Consider the following 12,307-nt stretch of genomic DNA (forward strand, 5'->3'; position numbering starts at 1 on the left):
AGAGATTGGCCATTGGAATGTACTGCCCAGGGAGGTGGTGGAGTCACCATCCCTGGAAGTGTTTAAAATAAGACTGGATGAGGCACTTGGTGCCATGGTTTAGTTGATTAGATGGTTTAGTTGATAGGTTTGACTCAGTGATCTCCAAGGTCTTTTCCAACCTGGTTAATTCTGTATTCTGTATGCTCTATTTCCTATTCAAGAGAGTAAAACATCAAGAAAGCAAAAGAGTAATGCAAACAACTGCAGTGTGATACTTGAGATGTATCAAAATGCTAGCAAATGCTGGAAAATGTATAGTCTCTGTGGGACATCACTCAAGAACTCTGCAGTTGGTGTGTGTCTTTGCAATAGTCAAGCTATCTTTTGTAGGTCCTCAAGGCTTTGGGCTTTTCTTTTTCCCTTCTGCCCAGCTGGATGAGAGGCATGCCCAGCTGTACACAGTCCCATCTAGGGCTCAGCCTGTGTGTATTGACACTGCATGAAGCAGCAGAGATAGCTAAGGGTACCTGTGGTGGGACCAAGCTGCTGCTCCCCCACCCAAGAGCAGCTCTCACTGGACACACACTACTGCTGTTAAATGAGAGTTGAACACCTCTGTCTTGGCTAGAGGTGCAACAAAGCAGAGCTGAGCTCTTTATGTTCCACCTGAGGAATACAAACTTTTCTGCTTACTTAGAGCAAGTAAGATGTTGGAGATATTCACCATCAGCTATAGCCTTCTGGAATTGTGGGAATGTGAGAAGCATTGAAGCAGGGCACAGATGTGAGCAGAGCTGAACGTGCCAGTCAGGTATGCAGTGCTGTTAGAAGTCCTGTTCTGGGCTCCTCAATTTAAGAAGGACAATGAGACACTGGAATGCATCCAGAGAAGGACAATGAGGCTGGGGAGGGGTCTGGACCACAGCCCTGTGAGGAGAGGCTGAGGGAGCTGGGGGCCTGGAGAAGAGGAGGCTCAGGGGATACCTTATTACTCTCTACAGCTCCCTGAAGGGAGGTTGTAGCCAGGTGGGGGTTGGTCTCTTCTCCCAGGCAACCAGCACCAGAACAAGGGGACACAGTCTCAAGCTGTGCCAGGGGAAGTTTAGGCTGGAGGTGGGGAGAAAGTTCTTTATAGAAAGAGAGATTGGCCATTGGAATGTGCTGCCCAGGGAGGTGGTGGAGTCCCCATTACTGGAGGTGTTCAAAAAAGGCTTGGATGTGGCCCTTGGAGCCATGGTTTAGTTGTCAGGAGGCACTAGGTGACAGGATGGACTTGATGATCTCTGAGGTCTTTTCCAGCCTGGCTGATTCTATGATTCTAAGTTGGGCAGTCTGACTTTGTGACAGTTGTTGAAGGCAGCACATCAGAAAGACAGATGAGGAAAGCCTGAGGTTGCTGATGGTACTGATTGCTTCGTTGGAGTTTTGGGTGGTTTGTGTAGCCTGACACAGCTCTGCCTGGCCTGCAGTTTCACACTGAAGCGTATCAAAGCTTTGACGACAGCTGTAAATACCATTTCCTCTTTCTATCCTCATCCTTCAAGCTCAGGCTCTAGCCAGGAGTCAGACCTAGCTGTTCTCACATGGCAGTCAGTTAGGCAAAGCTGTAAAATCCCCCTTGGATGTTAATTTGCAGATCCCCTGCAGTGTGGATCAGCTGTTTCCTGTTCCTGCCCAGCAAGAGCCATTGCTCTCACACTGCTGTCTCTCTCACTCAGCAGCACAGGAGTTGCAACTGGAACAGGAAGGCTCTCATGTTGTAATCTGAGCTTCAAGCCCCATAATCACAGAACACATCCAGCTGGAAGAGACCTCCAAGCTCATCCAGTCCAACCTTCCACCCAGCACTCAAGGCTCAACACTAAACCATGTCCCTAAGCACCAGCTCCACACACTGCTTCAACACCTCCAGGGATGGTGACTCCAGCACTGCCCTGGGCAGAGCATTCCAATGGCTGAGAGCCCTCTCTAGGAAGAAAGATTTCCTAGCATCCAGCCTGAACCTCCCCTGGCACAGCTTTGAACCATTTCCTCTGCTCCTGTCCCTTGCCACCAAGGAGCAGAGGCTGCCCCCTCCTTGCTCCAACCTCTCTTCAGGGAGCTGTAGAGAGCAATGAGGTCTCCCCTGAGCCTCCTCTCCTCCAGACTGAGCACTCCCAGCTCCCTCAGATGCTTCTCATAGCCCAGGTGCCCCAGGCCCTTCTCCAGCCTCATTACCCTTCACTGGACACTCTCCAGCACCTCAATGTCCTCAATGAAGTGAGTGGCCACAGAACTGAACACAGCACTCAGGGTGTAGCCTTGCCTCCCTGTCCCTGCTGCCCACCCTGTTTCTGATCCAAGCCAGGATGCCATTGGCTTTCTTGGCCACCTGGGCACTGCTGGCTTATGTTTAATCAACTCTCAGCCAGAACCCCCAGGTCCCTCTCTGAGTGGCAGCTTTCCAACCACACATCCCCATGTCTGTAGCTCACCTTGGGGTTGTGACCCAGATGGAGGACCTGGCACTTGGCCTTGTTGAACTTCAATTAGCTTTGGCCCTTGGGTCTAACCTGCCCAGGTCCTGCTGCAAAGCCTCCCTACCCTCTAGCAGATGGGCACAGCCACCCAGCTCGGTGCCAGCTGCAATACTGTGCTCCAGCCAGCACTTCCATTTTGAAGCGGGCATGCCAGCAGCTTGGTATAAATAGCAGCAGATTCAACTTAGCCCAGAAGACTGAGAGGGGATCTGATCAATGTCTATCAATAGCTGAGGGCTGGGGGAAAGTGGAGTGGGCCAAGCTCTTTTGGGTGGTGCACAGCAATAAGCCAAGGAACAATGGAGACAAACTTGACCAGAGAAGGTTTCAGCTCAATATGAGGAGAAACTTCTTTAGAGTGAGGGTGGCAGAGCCCTGGAGCAGGCTGCCCAGAGAGGTTGTGGAGTCTCCTTCTCTGGAGGTTTTCCAACCCCACCTGGATGCATTCCTGTGCAGACTCCCCTGGGTGATGCTTTTTTGGCAGGGGGTTTGGACTGGGTGATCTCTGGAGGCCTCTTCCAACCTCTAATGTTCTGTGATATTGTGATTCTGCACCCCTTATTCTATGTCACCTGTGTCATGCCCAGCAGTAGTTAACATCAAGCAACATACATCAGTCACTGTCCATGCTCACTCAAAAGCAGATTGCTTTTCAGTACACAGTGTCAAGTAACACACTTGGGTTTAGGTGTCAGTGCCCAGGGAGAGGCAGTTTACTGGTAATCAAACAATATTATAACCCTTCTTGTCTTAGAATAGAATTAACCAGGTTGGAAAAGACCTTTGAAATCAAGTCCAACCTATCACCCAACACCATCTAATCAGCTAAACCATGGCACCGAGCACCCCATCCAATCTCTTCCTAAACACCTCCAGTGATGATGACTCCAACATCTCCCTGGGCAGCACATTCCAATGGCAAATCTCTCTTTCTATGAGAAACTTTTTAACATCCAGCCTAAACCTCTCCTGGTGCAGCTTGAGACTGTGTCCTCTTGTTCTGGTGCTGCTTGCCTGGGAGAAGAGACCAAGCCCCACCTGGCTACAACCTCCCTTCAGGGAGTTGTAGAAAGCAAGAAGGTCTCCCCTGAGCCTCCTCTTCTCCAGGCTAAGCAACCCCAGCTCCCTCAGCCTCTCCTCACAGGGCTGTGCTCCAGACCCCTCCCCAGCTTTGTTGCCCTTCTCTGGACACCTTCCAGCAACTCAACATCTGTCTTCATAACCTTTGCACATTTCAAGCTTGAAGGTTGTACTTGAGCACCAAAATGATTTTTTTTTTTCCCAGTTTAGGCATCCAAATAATCATTCAAAATTCTCCATCAATCATTAATCATTCTTCTGACCAAGAAAATGGAGATAGTCAGAAGACTTACACCAGAGCTACTCTTTTCTAGCCTGCACTGTCACCTGAGCAGCATTTGCTTTGCTCCTTGCCCAGGGAGCAACAGCACTGAGTGAAAAACTGATAAAGAGTTTGCAGTAATATAACCTAATAAAACCATTAACTTAAATACCTTAACTTCAGGGCTTGTCAGCACTAATTGTTTCTCTGGTGGCCATTGCTATGGCCTCCATGAGGGCTGCAGTGAGGTAGGAAGGATGCAACATCCTTTGTTTCCCCCACATCTGCCTACCTTGCTCTGTAGTCATTTGCTTAAGTTCCCTACTCTGTAGCTGGAATTACAGATGAAAAGTGAGAAGGGACATTACAGAGACAAGTGGGTCCTAGGTACTACAAAGGATGATTCCTCATATTGAAGTTGTGTTGTGTTTGTCTGAAGAATAAATGGAATGGTCCAGATTAAAAGTTGTTTCATTGATTACCTGCTTCCCTCAGAGACAGCCACTGAGAGACTTTTCCAACACATCTAAGTGCCAGGTGCTGCACTTTGGCCACAACAACCCCATGCAGAGCTACAGGCTGGGGTCAGAGTGGCTGGAAAGCAGCCAGGCAGAAAGGGACCTGGGGGTACTGGTTGACAGCTGGCTGAACATGAGCCAGCAGTGTGCCCAGGTGGCCAAGAAGGCCAATGGCATCCTGGCCTGCTTCAGGAACAGTGTGGCCAGCAGGAGCAGGGAAGTCATTCTGCCCCTGTACTCAACACTAGTTGGGCCACACCTTGAGTACTGTTCTGGACCCCTCAATTCAAGAAAGATATTGAGTTGCTGGAAGGTGTCCAGAGAAGGACAACAAAGCTGGGGAGGGGTCTGGAGCACAGCCCTGTGAGGAGAGGCTGAGGGAGCTGGGGTTGCTTAGCCTAGAGAAGAGGAGGCTCAGGGGAGACCTTCTTGCTCTCTACACCTCCCTGAAGGGAGGTTGTAGCCAGGTGGGGGCTGGTCTCTTCTCCCAGACAACCAGCACCAGAACAAGAGGACACAGTCTCAAGCTGCATCAGGGGAGGTTTAGGCTGGAGGTTAGGATGTTCTTCCCAGCAAGAGAGATTTGCCATTGGAATGTGCTGCCCAGGGAGGTGGTGGAGTCACCATCACTGGAGGTGTTTAGGATGAGACTGGATGAGGCACTTAGTGCCATTGTTTTGTTGCTTAGCTGGTGTTTGGTGATGGGTTGGACTTGATGATCTCAAAGGTTTTTTCCAAGCTGGTTAATTCTGTCACCTCTCTCAGCCTCTTAAACTTTGGGCTGTGCTTGGACCTGCAGAGCTTGATCTGCCAGCCCCATAGGAACAGGCCAGCATGCGCTGAGGCACCCAAGGATTTTGCAGAGCCCTGACACCCAGAAAATTCACTGAGCACATGTATCCATTGCTGGAGCTTGGGTTCTGGAGAGCATCAGGCACTGTCCTGTCTGAGCAGAGCATGGAAGCCTTCTGTGTGCCTAGGAGCAAGAAGAGCTCTGAAAGGTCAATGAGGAAGCATTTCCAGCTGTGTTTGAATACAATAGTTCGAAATAAAATAGTTTGACTAAAACCCTCAGAATAAAACAGCTACTCCTATTGCAATCACCATTAAAAATGTCACATACAAAGCAGTCTGCCACCCCAGTGGCATTTTGGTTTGCTGCCACAGGTATTGATCTGTTAAAGAGGGAGGGGACAGGCTCCTCTCACTTGCACCCTATCATAGGACAAGGGGCAATGGATAGAAACTACAGCACAGGAGGTTCCACCTCAACATGAGGAGGAACTTCTTCACTGGGAGGGTGCCAGCACCCTGGAGCAGGCTGCCCAGAGAGGTTGTGGAGTCTCCTCCTCTGGAGCCTTTCCAGCCCCATCTGGATGTGTTCCTGTGTGACCTGTGCTGGATTCTCTGGTCCTGCTCTGGCAGGGGGGTTGGGCTCCATGATCTCTGGAGGTCCCTTCCAATCCTTAACATCCTGTTAGCCTGTGTAAAGCACAGATCCTGCATGTAGTACCGTTAGCCTGAATGTTTATATAATAAGGAGGACACCTGGTGGCCGTTTAAAATCCTCTCCTTAAGTGATTAAAGTCAGTATTCTTTACCCACATCTGTATGAGAAGAGAATACAGAATTAACCAGGTTGGAAAAAACCTTTGAGATCATCAAGTCCAACCTATCACCCAACACCATCTAATCAACTAAGTCATGGCACCAAGGGCCTCATGTAGTCTCTTTCTAAACACCTCCAGTGATGGCAACTGCACCACCTCCCTGGGCAGCACATTCCAATGGCCAGTCTCTCTTCCTGGGAAGCATTTCTCAAACCCTCTACCAGGCTGCTGTGCTCCTACACAGAATTTCCCTTTCTTTATACCTCTGCAGCTTAAGTCTAGTAATACCATAGGGAGCTAAAGATAACACTGCAGCTTAAAATGCTTAAAAGTGCATGAGTAGGAAAGCAGGAACTCTAGATAGAGCCAGAGAATCACTAGATTAGGAAAGACCTCCAAGATCATCAAATCCAATGCTCAGCCCAACAGCACCACCCTGCCCACTAAGCCATGTCCCAAAGTGTCACATCTGCACGGTTTTTAATTTAACACAACAGAATCAGCCAGGTTGGAAGAGACCTCCAAGGTCACCAAGTCCCAACCAATCAATTAGAATCATAGAATTGTTAGGATTGGATGGGACCTCAAGGATCAGCCAATTCCAACCCCCCTGCCATGGCCAGGGACACCTCACACTACAGCAGGTTGCTCACAGCCACATCCAGCCTGGCTGCAAAAACCTCCAGGCATGAGGCTGCCACCACCTCCCTGGGCAACCTGTGCCAGTCTCTCACCTCCCTCATGGGGAAGAACTTCTTCCTAACATCCAATCTGAATCTCCCCATTTCTAGTTCTGCTCCATTACCCCAGTCCTATCACTCCCTCAAAAGTCCCTCCCCAGCTTTCTTATCGCTCCCTTCAGATACTGGAAGGCCACAATTAGGTCTCCTCAGAGCCTTCTCCTCTCCATACTGAACAGCCCCAACTCTCAAGTGTGTCTCCATAGGAGAGGTACTCCAGGCCCTTTCTGGACACCTTCCAGCACCTCCAGATCTTTCTTGTAGTAGGGGCTGTAGAACTGGATGCAGTACTCAAGGTAGGGTCTCAGCATAGTCTCTTCCTTTTGGTAGGTAACATTGGCCTATAACTTTGCTATTGTCACTGCAGGGAAAATGAAAGAAGAATCTGTAGAAATGTAGCTATTTTGATTAAGCTTCTCCAGTCTACTGATTATCAGTTGGTAATGCATCTCTGGTCCTTATTCAGATTTAAGGTATCATCCATAGGTACTACTGCAAGCATTTGACTTGTTCCTAGTTGCTTAGCCAGATATCACCACTTTCCTGGGCAGTTTCTTACAGTGCTTGACCACTCTTTCATTAAAGACATTTTTCTTAATACCTAATCTAAACCTGCCCATGCCTGACTTGAAGCCATTTCCTCTCGTTCTGTCTCTAGTTACTTAGGAGAAAGTAGAGGTACTTAGAGTGTGCTGTTAAAAACTGGGGCACCTCATGAGCACCACAAGTTTTGGAAGCCCCTGTGAGCGTGTCAGCTCATCAAGAGAGGGTTAGTGGCAGAGAGCAGTGAAAGGAGGTCGGTGCAGGAGCTGAAGGTGATGCTGGCCAACTATGTCCTCATCCACCAGGTTCCCATTTTTCCCAGGGTACTGGAACACAATGGGCAGAGGTGGCTCCCTCGAGGGCCCAGCCATCACGTTGAGCTGAATCCAGGCAGGAAAGAGGCTGGATCCCTGCACTTCTGTACCTGCACTAAAGAAGGAGCTTGTTGTTCAGAGCTGGGCTTAAATAGGGCACCTGGGCAGGAGGTGTGGATGGGTTGGGAAGCCTCAGGTGGGACCACTCTGAGCAACTGAAGCTCCTTAGTGCTGTCAGGGCCCTGACAATTAACATCTTCGCAGAAGATCTGCCATCCTCCACTTGTGAAGGGTGTGTTAACCTGCAGGGTGCTGAAGCTTTACTCTCCTTTCTGGACATATGTTAGAGGGCAGAAGGGCTCTGCAGAGGGACCTTGACTGACTGGACAGATGGGCAGAGTCCAGCAGGATGGCATTCAACAAGTCCAAGTGCCAGGTGCTGCACTTTGGCCACAACAACCCCATGCAGAGCTACAGGCTGGGGTCAGAGTGGCTGGAGAGCTCCCAAACAGAAAGGGACCTGGGGGTGCTGATTGACAGCTGCCTAAATGTGAGCCAGCAGTGTGCCCAGGTGGCCAAGAAGGCCAATGGCATCCTGGCCTGCATTAGCAATAATGTGGCCAGGAGGAGCAGGGAAGTCATTGTGCCCTGTGCTCAGCACTGGTTAGGCCACACCTTGAGTCCTGTGTCCAGTTCTGGGCCCCTCAGTTTAAGAAGGACATTGAGAGACTTGAAGGTGTCCAGAGAAGGGCAACAAAGCTGGGGAGGGGTCTGGAGCACAGGCCTGTGAGGAGAGGCTGAGGGAGCTGGGGTTGCTTAGCCTGGAGAAGAGGAGGCTCAGGGGAGACCTTATTGCTCTCTATAACTCCCTGAAGGGAGGTTGGAGCCAGGTGGGGGTTGGTCTCTTCTCCCAGGCAACCAGCACCAGAGCAAGAGGACACAGTCTCAAGCTGTGCCAGGGGAAGTTTAGACTCGAGGTGAGGTGAAAGTTCTTCCCAAAAAGAGGAATTGGCCATTTTAATGTGCTGCCCAGGGAGGTGGTGGAGTCCCTGTCCCTGGAGGCGTTCAAGAGGGGATTGGATGTGGCACTCGGTGCCATGGTTTAGTCATGGGGTCTGTGGTGACAGGTTGGAATTAATGATCTTTGAGGTCTCTTCCAACCTTTGTGATTCTGTGACATCTGTGCCATTCAGAACAGGCTTTCAGTGATGAAGCTCCAGTCTGCTTAGAATGCCACCGGGACTTTGTTCTACTGTTCCACTTCAAGTTTTGTGTGCACAAAGCCAGTTCAGGGGCAGTTGTGTCTATCACAATATCACTATGGTTGGAAGAGACCTCAAAGATCATCGAGTCCAACCTGTCTAATTACAACTAAATGCAGATTTTAAAAGGCAGTGTTAGGTTTAATTGGCTTTGACTGTAATGGGATTGCAGTAAAGGCAGAGGCTGATGGGGGTGCCTTGTTGTTTCCCATTCACAAGTAAATGCTGACAGTTTGAAAGGTTGTGCTGATAGAGTTTATTTTCTTGCCTGTTGCCTGCTGGTCTTGATTATGTTTCTGCTCATCTGTGTCTCGAGGTAGTTTTTGTCTTATCTGAAGCAATACAATAATTAAGTTACTTCTCCAGTGCTACCAGAGGTGATAAGTCACTTGAGTGTTACTATTTTCAGTCTCCTGCAAAGGATAGGACAGAATTGTCTTTGTGGTTTGGTATGTGAAAGGAAGAAGGCTCCCAACACTGTGCCAAAGCACTGAGTTGAGGCAACTTTTCTCTCAAGCAGCTGCAGTTTTTAGGGTGAAGTTGAGCGCTTTCTGACACAGGAACTATGGTGAGATGTTGGAAATTAGCCTTTCAATTTCTGCAGTGTTTATTTTTATATTCCAATGCAGTCCTTTTATCCAGGGCTGTTCCAGAGGCAGCTCAGTCCTCTTTGATGATTAAACCAAACAACAAAGGTCAACAGAGGCCAATTCTTGCAAACTCCAATCTTTCCTTGTCCCCCTTTAGCAGGGCTTTCTGTCTCATGTGGCTCAGCAGGTGACTTTGCCCTGAGTGTTTGAACTGAAAAAAACCACCACAAAGTCCTCCTCCCATGCTTTTAAACTGTGTCCTTTGTTCTTAGTTTTGTTCAGGGCTTGCCTACTAGGTATTTAAATTAAACCTTAAGCTACATAGCCATGCAAGTCCATTCCCCCTTTATCTTGTTTTCTGTGTTGTGACTCCAAGTGTCAGGAAGAACTGTTTCATCTGGTTTGTGATTTAGAAGATGACACATTTGGTGGGTTGGCTCATGCCTCATTCTTATCATAGTATCAGTCAGGGTTGGAAGGGAGCACAAGGATCATCTAGTTCCAACCCCCCTGCCATGGGCAGGGACACCCCACACTAGATCAGGCTGGCCAGAGCCTCATCCAGCCTGGGCTTAAACACCTCCAGGGACGGGGCCTCGACCACCTCCCTGGACAACCCATTCCAGGGCTTCACCACTCTCATGGGGAAGAGCTTCCTCCTCACATCCAGCCTGAATCTCCCCATCTCCAGCTTCATTCCATTCCCCCTAGTCCTATCATTACCTGAGATCCTGAGCAGTCCCTCCCCAACCTTCCTGTAGCCCCCTTCAGATACTGGAAGGCCACAATTAGGTCACCTCGGAGCCTTCTCTTCTGCAGACTGAACAGCCCCAACTCCTTCAGTCTGTCCTCATAGGAGAGGTGCTCCAGCCCTCTGATCATCCTCCTGGCCCTTCTCTGGACACCTTCCAGCACCTCCACATCCCTCTTGTCATAGGGGCTCCAGAACTGGAGGCAGTACTCCAGGTGGGGTCTCAGCAGAGCTGAGCAGAGGGGGAGAATCACCTCCCTTGCCCTGCTGGCCACACTTCTCCTGATGCAGCCCAGGATCTGATTGGCTTTGCGGGCTGCAAGTGCACACTGAGAGCTCCTGTTGAGCTTCTCCTCCCTCAGCACCCCCAAGTCTCTCTCCTCAGGGCTGCTTTCCAGCCAGTCCCTGCCCAGCCTGGATTTGTGCCTGGGATTGCCTTGCCCCAGCTGCAGGACCCTGCCCTTGGTCTTGTTGAACCTCCTGAGGTTGGCTTGTGCCCACCTCTCCAGCCTGTCCAGGTCCCTCTGGATGGCCTCCCTTCCCTCCAGCTGTCTGCTGCACCACACAGCTTGGTGTCATCAGCAAACTTGCTGAGGGTGCACTCAATGCCACTGTCCATGGCACCCACAGAGATGTTGCACAAGCCTGGTCCCAGGACTGATCCCTGAGGGACTCTGCTTGTCCCTGGCCTCCACTGGGACATGGAGCCATTGACAGCCACTCTTTGGGTGTGGCCATCAAGCCAGTTCCTTATCCATCTAGTGGTCACCCATCAAACCCATGTGTCACCAGCCTGGAGACCAGGATGTGGTGTGGGACAGTGTCGAAGGCTTTGCTCAGGTCCAGGTAAATGACATCAGTTGCTCTCCCCTCAGCTATTGATGTTGTCACCTGTTCATAGAAGGCCACCAGGTTGGTCAGGCAGGATTTGCCCTTGGCCAAGCCATGCTGACTGTTCCCAATCACCTCTTCACTATTCTTCGGAGCCAGCAGTGCCTCCAGGAGGATCTGCTCCATGATCTTTCCAGGCACAGAGGTGAGACTGACTGGCCTGGAGTTCCCTGGTTCCTCCTTCTTACCCTTTTTGAAAATGGGGGCAATGTTTCCCCTTTTCCAGTCTGTGGGGACTTGGGGGAATAGTGTAGGCCAGTACTACAGAGAACACAATATTGACGGATAGACCTATATGCAATATATGGAGAGCTGCTCTGCTACAATGGTTTGGGTTCCCTCCTTTCTCTCCACTTGTAGGGCCATCATTGAGCACCCAAAGGGCCAAAAGATACCAACCTGATCTCTTTCTGTGACCAGGTGACCACCTGGTGGATGTGGGGCAGGCTGTGGATGTAGTCTGCCCTGGACTTCAGCAAGACCTTTGACATTGTCCCCCACAGCAAGCTCCTGGCCAAGCTGTCAGCCCCTGGCTTGTATGGGAGCACTCTGAGCTGGGTTAGGAACTGGCTGGAGGCTGAGCCCAGAGAGTGGTGGTGAATGGTGCCACAGCCAGCTGGCAGCCAGGCACCAGTGGTGTGCCCCAGGGATCAGTGCTGGGCCCCATCCTGTTCAATATCTTTAATGATGATCTGGAGGAGGGGATTGAGTCCAGCATCAGTAAATTTGCAGATGACACCAAGCTGGGGGCAGGAGTTGATCTGTTAGAGGGCTGAAGGGCTCTGCAGAGGGACCTTGCCAGGCTAGACAGATGGGCAGAGTCCAAGGGCATGAGATTGAACACATCCAAGTGCAGGGTTCTACACATTGGACACAACAACCCCATGCAGAGCTACAGGCTGGGGTCAGAGTGGCTGGAGAGCAGCCAGGCAGAGAGGGACCCGGGGGTACTGGTTGAGAGCAGCTGAACATGAGCCAGCAGTGTGCCTAGGTGGCCAAGAAGGCCAATGGCATCCTGGCCAGCAGGAGCAGGGAAATCAGTGCTCAGCAGGGAAGTCATTCTGCCCCTGTAGTCAGCACTGGTTAGGCCACACCTTGAGGACTGTGTCCAGTTCTGGGCTCCTCAGTTTAGGAAAGATGTTGAGATGCTGGAAGGTGTCCAGAGAAGGGCAAGAAAGCTGGGGAGGGGTCTGGAGCACAGCCCTGTGAGGAGAGGCTGAGGGAGCTGGGGTTGCTTAGCCTGGA

At 50.6% G+C, this 12,307-nt stretch overlaps 1 protein-coding gene across 2 annotated transcripts in view; it reads left to right on the plus strand.

The window, feature by feature from the left end:
* The window catches only part of BMPR1B (bone morphogenetic protein receptor type 1B), a 318,882-nt gene that overhangs the window by 266,864 nt on the left and 39,711 nt on the right, over positions 1-12,307 (plus strand). The gene's annotated exons all lie outside the window — the stretch shown is intronic.

The sequence above is a fragment of the Melanerpes formicivorus genome, unplaced genomic scaffold, assembly GCF_026170545.1.
Source record: "Melanerpes formicivorus ecotype bairdi unplaced genomic scaffold, bMelFor1.0.p_v2 SCAF_4, whole genome shotgun sequence".
In the NCBI taxonomy this organism is placed as follows: Eukaryota; Metazoa; Chordata; class Aves; order Piciformes; family Picidae; genus Melanerpes; species Melanerpes formicivorus.